This window comes from Chelonia mydas, chromosome 2 (genome assembly GCF_015237465.2).
Source record: "Chelonia mydas isolate rCheMyd1 chromosome 2, rCheMyd1.pri.v2, whole genome shotgun sequence".
In the NCBI taxonomy this organism is placed as follows: domain Eukaryota; kingdom Metazoa; phylum Chordata; order Testudines; family Cheloniidae; genus Chelonia; species Chelonia mydas.
This window is the reverse complement of record NC_057850.1, coordinates 24,365,439-24,377,084: the sequence shown is the minus strand read 5'-3', so window position 1 is coordinate 24,377,084 and position 11,646 is coordinate 24,365,439. Positions and strand designations below refer to the sequence as shown.

At 48.2% G+C, this 11,646-nt stretch overlaps 1 long non-coding RNA gene across 2 annotated transcripts; it reads left to right on the top strand.

Annotated features, from left to right (window-relative positions):
* The first annotated feature begins 2,246 nt into the window (after positions 1-2,246).
* LOC122464401 lies at positions 2,247-9,433 on the top strand. Of its 2 annotated transcripts, none has more exons than XR_006288376.1 (4): positions 2,247-2,559; positions 4,873-4,924; positions 6,052-6,267; positions 8,331-9,433. It is a non-coding gene; the product is annotated as an uncharacterized LOC122464401 (long non-coding RNA). The 2 variants fall into 2 exon arrangements; XR_006288377.1 differs by having other exon boundaries at positions 6,049-6,267.
* Positions 9,434-11,646: the final 2,213 nt, after the last annotated feature.

Genomic DNA, 11,646 nt, shown 5'->3' with positions numbered 1-11,646 from the left:
ACCTATGTGCTGATTGGAGCCAGAGAACAGGAATGCAATAAAGGGGGCTATACGATTTCTTTTTTAGGTTCTTGATAACCAGTATGGGGGATCGGGAGCACAGTTTGTGACTGGTTGGTGAGACGAACTTCAGTGTTAACCACCAGTTTTGGGGAAAATCTGCTCTCTTTTTTACAGCCTGCCCTGTCCTTGGCATTTTCAGTGAGGGGCTACCTTAGGCAACCCAGGTCACATCTTTGCCTCCTAGTCTCTGGAAAATCCAGCTTGAACCTCTGCAAGCCTCACTAGTGGTGCTACCTCTCTAGAGTTGTTTCATCTGACTGATGTACCTTAATCACTGCCTACAGTTTTTTGTTCCTGGAAGAGCCGTAGTAACCTTCCCCCATGGAGTAAAACACAATCATACATAAACAACTCGTAGATGTAATACAATGACCTCTGAAGATACTGCATGGAGTTGCAATATCTGTCACAGGGACATTTCCCTCTAAAATTTAAGGCAGAGCAGGGCAACAATGTTTGTTACCCTGCCTTCCCCCCCCCCCCCACCCTACAGCATCCTCCCATCAATTTTCAGCCTGTGGTGTGTGGTTTAAGGAAAACTTTATTAAAAGTGTAGCACTATGATTTTCAGTACTCAGGGGGTTCATGGTTTCGATTGCAGGCTAGAGGCTCGGCAAGGAAGCGTATGAGCAGCAGTCAGTTTGCAAACAGACAGCTTAGAGTAATTTGAAGTTAGCTGTACCTGTCTGTTTTAGGGAGCAGCCTGCTTTGCCTCTCTCTGTTTTATCATTCTGAATTCTAAGAAATAAAACAGTGTCAGTTTGCAACCTTCCAGCATGAGTGTTTTATGTTTTTATCTAACATCTCTGTTTGAATGCCCAGAAACATAACATGGTGGATGGGAGGTCAGTCACAGTCCCATATTGTTGCTTTGTACAGTATTAGCAGCAGGACAAGAGGAATCAAACTCCTTTGTGGAACCGGTTCTTCACCCCCCAATTTTGGGGGGCTCTGGCACTAGGCCCAGTACACATAAAGCAAACAGATTGTCCCTGACCCAAGAAGTAATGAAGTTTCCTTTACTTAGTCATGGGAGAGAAGAAAGGGGGCCAAGGGAATAGCTCAAGGCTTCATCCTCTGCCTACAAGAAAGCCAAGAACAGGGAGATACTGAGCAGGACCCCTGCAAAACTTTAATAATGGGCGTGGGCTGCTTGCCGGTCTGCGGGTAAAAACAGGAGGAAGCCTGGGATACCTTGCAAGGCAAGTGTTAACTTTAAACAAATTGATAGATCAACCTGCCTCGGTTCTCCTCCTGCTCTCTATCTAAGGCTGTGCAGACAGATTGCTCCAACCTCAGGGCTGAATGAACTCCTACAGGCTGCAGGACCACAAGTTGAGTAGGAGAATGAATGTTCCCAGGAACTGAGCAGAGCGTCCTGTCGAAAGAGGATGTGGACCACTGCTGGCACACAGACAGCTGGACTCTCGCAGGGCAGCTCCAAGGCAAGATGAAGAGCTTGTATGGGGTTGCATCTGCAGCCTTCCAGGGTTTGGATAGCTTGTGAGCAAGATTTTGGTTGTGTGGGACAATGAAAAGTATTACAGCATCAGATCATACACTTCAATGTGGCATTGTGCTTTTCAAGCTTACATTTGAAATTAAGCGCCATCTTCACAAAAGGTATGTCTAGAGTAAAGTTTGTGGTTTTGTTGTAACTTGAGTTAGCTAACACCTTTGCAGATGTTGACCTAGATGCTCCACAAATGCACCACAAACTGTTATATTATAGGTGAATCACAGGGTAAACCACAGTGTCCCAGAACAAATGTTACTAGAGTGTCTAGATTAGCATTTACAAAGGTGTCAGCTAACTCAAGTAAAATATCAATCAATTAACTCAGAGTTAAAATAGGTCCACCAACTAGTCCAGCCAAACTTAAAAAATGAGAGCACTCTCTTATTACAATGCTTTATCTAGTGGAGCCTCACAGGGGTCAGCCCTGGGTCCAGCACTATTCAGTATTTTAATTAATGACTTGGGTAATGGAGTGAAGATTATGCTCATAAATTTTACAGATGACATCAGGCTGGGAGGATGTCACAGGGTCGCTGGTCCCTTTGAGTAGAACTGGGCCCAGTGCCCCTGTGTCAGAGCAAGTGAGCCTAATCCAGACAATTAAATCAGGCTAGGCTACATCTGGGCTGATAAAGGGCTGCCAAAGGGGAGGTGGGAGTGATTAGGACAGGTTGTGCCTGGGGAAGAGCAGGCATAGCACAGCAAACTGTGCAGCAAAGGTGTTCAGGGAAGCAGCCCTTGGGAGCTGCTGCTCCAGGAAGGGAGCAGGGCTGATGAGAACTGGGAAGCTGCCAGGAGCAGGAGCGCCAAAAACCCTGGGAGGGGTGGCCCTGAAACCTAAGAAAAAGGAGTGAGTTCAAAGACTTTTCTCTAGGTATTTTTACCTGCCTGTTTTAAGAGAATAAACCTTCTTAAAGGAGACTGGGAACGGCAGAAACTACTTGGAAGCTGGGGAGAAGTCCCGCCCCTTGTCACAGGTACTGGCTTCCTTCTTTTGCCGGGGGCGCTCAGCCCTAGGTCCCACCCCAACTCCACCTCTCCCGCAAGGCCTCACCTATTCCCCGCCCAGTTCCACCCCCTTCCCCAAGTGCACCCTGTCCCTGCTCCTCCCCCTCCCGCCAATGCTGCCTCCACGCTACAGAACAGCTGGTTGCGGCAGGCCCTGGCGGGGAGGAGTTGATTGGCAGAAGGCACTGGGATGGAGGGAGCTGGCTGCCAGTGGGTCCTAAGCACCCACTAATTTTTTTCCAGGGTGCTCCAGCTCTGGAGCACCCACAGAGTTGGCATCTATGCCCCTTGTGATATATGGTGGAAAATGTGGGCACCGTGATTGGTCCTGATACAAGAGTGAGGAGAATCTTTGTTACTTCATGAAGAGGAAAACTGAACTGACCCTATCTAGTTTGGGGGCTCAGGAGAAGAGGCAGGAGGTGATCTGCCTGTTAGTGACAGGGCAGCAGCAGCAGCAGATGGCTGAAATATGGGCAGCAACAAGAGTAACAGCAGCAGACTCAGGCCCTGCTCATGCAATTAATGAAGAAGCATCAGGAGGCTCAGTTGCAGCACAATAGAAGTGGCAAGAGGGCCCCTTCCAACAACAGAAGTGGCTATAGAAATGATTGGGCCAAGGAGCACGAGCCAATGCAGTCGGTGATGGGACCTGGGCTGGCTGGCGCTGGGCCTACTGAATCTCAGACTGGAAGCTGGTCCTGGAGCCTTCCTCTGAATATTTCAGGGCATGGCAAAGACAGCAGACTGAGAGGATTCCACATAGGCAGCCCATGCAGCACCGTTCATGGCAGGTGAGGTGCAGATGGCTTACTGAAGAGGTAGTCAATTTTTTTTGATCAAGGTCCAACTTTCTTGGTCAAGGTATAGTCCAGATCCAAACTCCAGAGGGGAAAAAAATGATAATAAGTAAATAAAAAGATTTCTTGGTCCGTTCAAAAGTGTCTGGATTTGGCCTGCAGTCTGCCCATTGACTACCTCTGGCTTCCTGGGAGGTAAGTGATGACCAGGTGAACTCTTATCTGGTAGTGATGGAAGCTGTTTTGGACTAATTAGGGCTGACTCTTGAGGTACATAGACACTGGATTCAGGTAGAACTATTTCCATGAGGGGCATGACCTTATGTAGTGGCTTAGAAATCATGAGATCTCATGATGCGGTGCCTCTTCCCAGAGAACAGCTCAATAGAGAACCTCCTGGGTCAGATTGTCTTGGAGCAGATCCTGAAGGTTCTGCTGGTGGGAGCACAGACCTGGGTAAGGTGCTTTCAGCTGACTCCAACTAGGAAAGTGGTGGAACAAGCTGAAGCCTTCTGTCAGGTGGATGCAGCCAGGGAGGTATGGTAAACTGCGTGGGGCTTAACACAGGGGAAGCTCTCAAGGAGGAAAGACCTTGAGCAACCAAAATTTGTGGGGTGGGGGGACACACAACCTAGAAAGGTCCTGGTTAGCTCTGCAGTCTAGCTGAAACAGTCTTGGGGGTGCACTGGGGGCCCTGTGGCATGCTTCAAGGTGTGGCCAGCCTGGGCACATTAAATAGAATGCCCAATCGTGGAATATGATTACCTAGTTTGTTACTACAGTGGGATTAGGCAGTGAGGTCCACTGCAGCGGGGAGGCCTGACCATGGGTCGTACCAGTTAGATTGGGAGGAACAGTGGTTAAGGGACTTGTAGACTCAGGTTGTGGGCGCACTCTTGTCTGGGAAGATTGGCTGAGGGTAAATCTAGATCAACATCTCCCAGTACATGTCTCATGTATCCATGTTGAGACCCACATTAACTCCATGGCAGAAGCTGACCTGGAAGATCAGGGTCAGAGAGCTGAACTGTGGGTCAGGGACAACATGGTCAAGAGGCTGAAAGTTCTGGGGAGAGACTGGATGGGTTTCTCAGTCCTCCTACAAAAGGATACTGTAGAGACCAAACGGAGTAATAACAAGGTACCATGGGAGCCCAGATTGGACTCCCCATTAAGCATGCTAGTGTGGGGATTCAAATGGGGCTGCACCAACAAACAGAGGCCCAGATGAAGGGCCAGGGTGGAAACAGAGCTCCAGTATAGGGAAGGAGATGGTGGGTACCTGTTTTATGGCTCCTGTTCTGAGGTCTGGGGCACTTACAGACCAATTGGAAGTAACTGAATGCAAGTTACAGAACCTCAAGCACAAGAGAGAACAACTTATGATAGATCTTCAGGTCACCAAGGAAGAAAGAGAACACTTATTCTTTATGGTCCATGACTTTGACTGAGGTAGAAACTTTGTATGTCTTATGTATGCAGGTATTGTGAAGACCAGGAGGGGGAAGATACAACTGTATGTTGCTTGTGCTAGGTAAGGCTATGGAGGTGACCCTGATGTCACTTCAAGACTCTGAGTGACCGGACTAGGGGGTGTGCTTGAGGGACTGTGTTTGGGTCCCCAGGACTGGGAGAAAACTCTGGAACCTAGCAGGCTTTTTGAAATACTGCAGGGGGTGTTTGTGATATGTTAAAATAGAAGTTCCCAAACTGCGGGCTGTGGCCCAAAGGTGGGCTCTGACACAGTCCTGGGTGGTCCACTGGCAAGGGTGGAGATTGGGGGGGTATGTACGAGCATTGCACCCTCCCCCAAACTGCATCTTTCCACTCCCCTCCCAACCCTGGCTCTTCAGCCCAGCTCCAGGCCACACAACCCTGTCCACTGTGGGGGTGGGGGGGAAGAGTCTGGAAGAGAGGGATCTTTTTGAGGGGGAAGTTGGGGTCAGGGGAGCAGCAGAGGTACAGCTGGAAGGTTTCCTCCTCCCTTCCTCAGCATCTGGCTTGTGGGCGGGAGGAGGTTACTATTTTGCAGTTAGGAGTATCGCCCTCCCCCCCCCCCCGCCCGCCCCCATGCACTAAGCTATTCCCTCCATCTCAGTTGCCAGCAGTGGGGTGAGCTGTTTTGCAGTCGGATGTTGGGAGACTCCCCTGCCCAGGGCACTACCTGTCCCCTTCCCCACTCCCATCTCCGTTTTCTGTGCTAGAAGCCAACTCCCCACCCCGCCCCGCACAGTGCCCTCCCCAGTCATACATCCTTCGTCAGGTGGAGCATGAAGCTGCCAGAAGGAGCATCCTCAGCCTGTCACTGGCAACTGGGCTCACTCAGCCATCTTGCAAATTGGGGCTCCCCTGCCAAACGCTGCTCCATATCCCCAAACTTGGGGTTCCTCCACCTCACATACATCAAATCTCCCCAACATGGATGCCCCACCCCTTCCAAAACACTCTTAACTCCTCATACACCACAGTCCACCCCACCCCCTCAACCTCCCATGATCCATCTGTCATCAGTGTCCTCCATCTTGGACCAATCTAGTCTTGGTGTTGGCCTCCGCACCCCTCTGCCTCAGGGGTAGGCTGGGGTTCTCTGAGTCTGAACTCCTGCTCTGACTGGGGTAACAGGTTCTGTCTGCTTTCTCTGCCCCCGTCTCTTCCCAGCAGGAGGGCGCGCTCTTCCACCTGTGCAGGAGAACCAGGCCCAGCTGGGACTGTGGCAGGCCCAGCTGGGACTGTGGCAGGCCCAGCTGGGACTGTGGCAGGCCCAGGGCCAAGCGGAATGTGCTGCGCCTGCCACTGGTGATGGGAACACTAAAGGACCTCAGTCACCATCCTCCACCAGTGCCCCTGGGGGGCAGAGGCTGGGGGACATTGCTTATGGTAAGGTGGGGACATGGAGCTTTGGCTCCATGTTGGGGGTGTGATCCGAGTGTTTGCCCCTGACTGTCAGGGAAGGGATGCTGGGCATCAATGGGGTGCATTGCCTTTGGAGAGAAGGGTTGGCACCTCCCCCAGGCCATAGCACTGAAGGTCCAGGGTGTACCAGCAGGGGGCCAGTACTCACAGGGTGTATAATAGTAATTTTCCTCAAGAAGTATTAACAATGGGTTGCAGTGCCTATTGCAGCCTCAGGGGAAAAAAGTTTGGAGCCCCTGTATTAAAAGACTAAGGAGAACGTATTGGTTGGTCTGGGGAAATTTTCAGGTCCAGGAGTGTTATCAAAAATATCTTTGTTTTTTTCCCTCTGTTCTTTTTACAAGTTTTTTTTTCCTCCAGAAAAAGTAGTGGGGAGGGGAAAGGTGTGTCACACTGTAGCTGAGCCCAGTCCCCGTGTCCCAGAACAGGTGAACCTGATCCAGCCAATTAAAACAGGCCTATAAAGGGTTGCCAGAGGGCAAGAAGTGGGAGTAACTGGGACATATGCCTGGGGAAGAGAAGCTATGGTGGAGTGGCGCTAACTGTTGGGGTGGGTACATGGAGCAAGAGGACATGTGTTCAGTGAAGCAGCCCTGGGACTACTGTTCCAGGAAGGGAGTAGAACTGACTAGAAGTGGGAAGCTGCCAGGACCCGCAGTGTCAGAGACCCCTGGAAGGGGCAGCCCTGAAGCCTGAGAGAAAAGGAGTGAGTTCAAAAGACTATTTTCTCTCTACTTGCCTGTTTTAAGAGAATTGGTGTGTCTGGAAGCTGGGGAGAAGCCCTATCCTGTGACAGAGGGGTTGCAGGATTTGGAGGATAGGATTAGAATCCAAAAGTACCTTGATAAATTGGAGAATTGGTCTGAAATCAACATAATGTACAACTGCACGGTACTACACTTAAGATGGGGGTGGGGGGGAATCATATGCCCAACTACAAACTGGGGAATAACTGCCTAAGCAGTAGTAGGTTTCAGAGTGGTAGCCGTATTAATCTGTATCAGCAAAAACAACGAGGAGTCCCTGTGGCACCTTAGAGACTAACAAATTTATTTGAGCATAAGCTTTCGTGGGCACAGAGCTGAGGTGGCTCAGGCTGAAGCTGCAGAGAGCAGTAGCCCTAGCTGAGGCACACTGATGAGGGCTACCCTGGCTACCGGCTACCCAGTACCAAACCTGTAATCCCTTCAGCTGGGAGAGGTGGTAGAGTCCTTGGAGCAGCCCAAGCAACGCTCCACTCACAGGTTGGAGACAGGCCTGTGTGAATTTTTGAACGCTGACAGCCCAGGACAATGAATTTAGTGAGGATCAGGAGAGGGGGGAAGTGGCTAATGCTAGAATACACTGTCTTGTTAGCCACTCACAGCCAGGAAAGGAAGACTGAGGTTAAGACTTGCCAAGACTCCCTTGGGAGTAGGAGTCTTACCTAATAGATATTGTTGGTTGGTTAATTGCTAGCTTTCCCATGCTTGTTCTGCTGCCCCTGCTGTAAAGAGTTCTTTGTTTTAAACCCATGGACTCAGTGCTTGTGAGTGAGGAAGTACTGTCTCTCAAGGGCACCTAGGGTAGATCATTTTCCTAGGCTTCTGGATAGATGGGGGCTTGAACTGATGGTGGTCAAGTTTCTAGAAGAATCCCTAGATAAGCAAACCTAGCTTTTTGCTGCTGCCTGGCAGAAAGGTTGTAGGGGCTACAAAGGGAAAGGAGAAAAGAGTGCCTTAATTCCTTAAGCATCTGCACAGGGGCTAGCTACTCTCTCTTGGTATTACCTTTAAACAACAATAAAAACCCTGCTATTTTAAGATTTTTAACTAGAATTGGCCCTATGCCATGTACTTCAGAGCTGAGCTTCCCCTAAGATTTCCTCTGCATTTGCAGTTGGTTTTGGTTCTGCCTGTTAGGTGTGGTTTAGGATAGAAGTTCAAAACTGGAGCCAGAGGTCTCCAGGGCTCAGGGTGCTTGTTCCAAGCCAAAAATCCCAGAGCCAATGTCTTAACAGAAGTCTCTCTTTCCTCTTCTCTTAACAGAAACTTTGCTGTGAATTGGCTTTGATGAGCAGAGCCGGTCTTCATGTCACTGGCCATGGCAGCATTCCTTGTATTCATTCCTTGACACCTGCAATGCACAGCAAAGCACCAGGCGTATTTTTGAAATTAAAGCTTTTAAAAATCAAGGCCCTGTAGCAAATTCCATCAGTGATAGTGCTGGACCTTGACACTGAGATTCTGGAGAGATGGAAGTCTGTTTGGGCCGTGTGACCATAAAAGTGAATGTGGTGTGATGCTGCCCCCTGTTGTTACAACCTTGTGGTGTTTTTTTCCCCCCAAGTTTTTAAGCTGAATATACTGTAAGCCCCCCCCTTTTCAAAACTGTTAAGAAAAATATGGTCTGGTTGGTAGTCAAAACATTTGAAGAAATATCGAGATACATGGGTGTGTTTTGCACAGACAGGAAACTTTTTTAATAAAGTAATTATATTGCATATAAAAATGCAAAAAGTCAACATTTATACGCTTATGCAGAAACAGCCATGACATAGCATAGATGCCACAACACCTCTAGCTGGTTTCCAGACGAGCAAACCTAAAGTCTGGGTAAGTGAGGCTATGTGAAACTGTGTAAAAGAAAGGAAACAAGCCAAAGTGCAAACATAACTCCTCACAAACACCCCCAGAAAAAGTGGCAAGAAAAATCTGTATCAAGCAAAAGACAGAGTAGTAAACAGCAGTGGGGGAAGACAAGATGTACATAGGTAACATTGCCAAAGAAGCTGGAACATCTGCTGAAAGAGGAGATAGGACCTTGCTGAGCTGCTGAAGTGGTTTACTAACTGGCAAGTTCCAGAGGGTTTGCCAAAGATAAACAAGGAAAAACTTAAAACAACAGAAAAAGAACAAAGCACAATGGGCAGAGGACTTTCAAGAGATGCTGAACAGACCTCAGTAACGTCACCACATCTTCAACAAAATATGGGAGCAGGAAAAGTCTCCGGAACAATGGGAACATGGCATTATAGTCAAAATATGTCACTTTTATTTGGTAACTGGCAAAGTGTTACATTTTTAGGGGAGGGGCAAAGTTTTCTGCAGTATCCTCTTAAACATTTATATAGGAAGTGGTTGAGGTGAAGCCAAGGGAAAAGCAGGCTGACTTTTGACCCACAAGATCTTGTCAACCAGATTTTCATCTTAAGAATAATCATCAGAGAGAACACTGATCAGCAAGAACCATGCATCTGCATTCTCTCACCTGTACTGTTTAGCATTTCTATAAGCAGGGTCTGAATGAACTCTCCCCTGACAGCTAGTTGGGGAGGGGGAGAGACTTCAGGAGCAAACTGCATTTACATGAACACACTTACTCTGCATAGGTATCCAGCAGACAGGAACTGTGTAGCTTCAAGTGATCAACTTTGGCTAGTGTTGGGTTACAAATCACTTTAACACTGAATACAGGGGTAGTGAAATGTTATCCATGTTTTTATTGTATGAGTAAAGGGGAGCAGAACTGTGCTGAACCTGTTCCAATTGAGAGGATCACCCTCAGTTGAAAGGGACTCACTAAGTAAGAGGGGTGGGGACAGGTGTCCCAGCCAGGAGGTATGAACTCTCCTTAAGAGTCCCCAGTCTGGTTTAAGCTGTTCCTTTCCACAGTTCAGAGAGAGATAAATAAGCGACATGAGGAGTCTTTTCTCTTTTTTTGTTATGTAAAATGCTTACTAGAGCTGAAAACACTTGTGGTGGGACTAATGCAGGCTGGGCAGAAATGCTAAGAGCTGACAATCACTAAGAGTTGTGTGGACTCTTGAGACTGACTTGCAGAGGTCACAGCAGAGAGGCAGGTGACCAGTGAGCAGAATGGTGGCTGGTGAGGTGACAAGCAAGGTGCCTTCTTCCCCAGGTGAGAGGTAGACTTGCACAGATGCACCTCTGAACTCTGGGTCCTCACTGACCAAGGATGACCGCTGTGAGTGGGTATGGGGAGAGAGCAGAGAGGGGCACAGAAGAGGAACTTGTGGTTGTAGAACTCAAGAACATGAGGCATAAAACTCTGCCCCACGCACTCTGGGGTGGGTGTCCTGCTCACAGTTTTATCAACCCTGCTTGTGGCATATTCCGCTAATTAATTTCATTAAAAGTTTCTTTTCTACCCTCAGACTCTGTGCTTGCAAATAGGGAAGTATTGCCTCTCTGAGGTGTCTAGGGCTGGTGTGCAATTGTCTCAGGTTACTGGGTGGGGGCTCGAGCCGGTTCTGTGGTATAGTATTGAAAAGGAACCCCTAGATATTGAACCCGGCCTTGGTGCTGCCAGCTCCACCTGGCAGAAGGGTTACATTGCTATTGACTTCATTATGAGAAAGTGTAGATGGCTATGACACATGCAGTGCCTGACTCAACAACAGTACACTCAGAGATCTAGAGCTATGCTGTCAGCAAAATCTAAGTGATAGCTCAACCAAAGTGCAGTAAAGACTGAAATACTGTCCACTATTGTAAACAAAGATGGAGCTGAGAATTTTATGAAAAAACTAGTTTGTTCTCAATTTTTAAAAATACACAATAAACCAATTCTAAGATGAACATCATTGCCAGTTAAGACTGATTATGTTTTTATCTGCCTCTCTAAGAGGTAGTGCAACCCTGAATGCCCCTGGGAAGCATCACAGGGGGCCTGGTGTAGGTGGCAGGAAATACAGAGGTTATTGTTTAGCTAATATGCCAGATAATCTAGATACTGAAGGATTTACAAGTGAGACAGTTGGGAACAAGAAAGGAAAAGCTAAGGGTTTGTTTGCTGTTTGATCAATTTTCCTTATCCAAAATAAACAAAGGAAACCACCCCCATGAATGGACTAGAACCATACTCCAAACTGAACAAGGAGCAGTGTGTAGCTTGAGAATTAGACCCTGCAGGGAAAACCATTGAGGAACTGAGATTTTTCACTAATGGTGCAAGAGAAACATGCAGGCACAGCCGTGTGTATAGAGCTGACCAGGCTAGAGATGGCTAACTCAGAGAAGCAACAAGAATATCACCTGTGGGTGGCCATGAAAAAACGAGCAGAAGATGCAAGAGACCATGCAGCCCACTAAAGAGCACTGGAGCTAGAAGACAAAAAAGCACGAAGCCTGAGAAGCAGAGAAAGAGGCAGCATGTTCTGAGCATACTGGACTTCCAGAATGGATCCCTCAGCACATGAGTAATCCTCACCGGGGTCATACAGCTGGGACAAGCCGTACCTGCCATGCAGGGAGACTGATTGTATTGAAGAATATCTAACCATCTTTGAAGGAATATGCATGGTACATAAATCCTTGATGAACAGAGAAAGACTGTCCTACT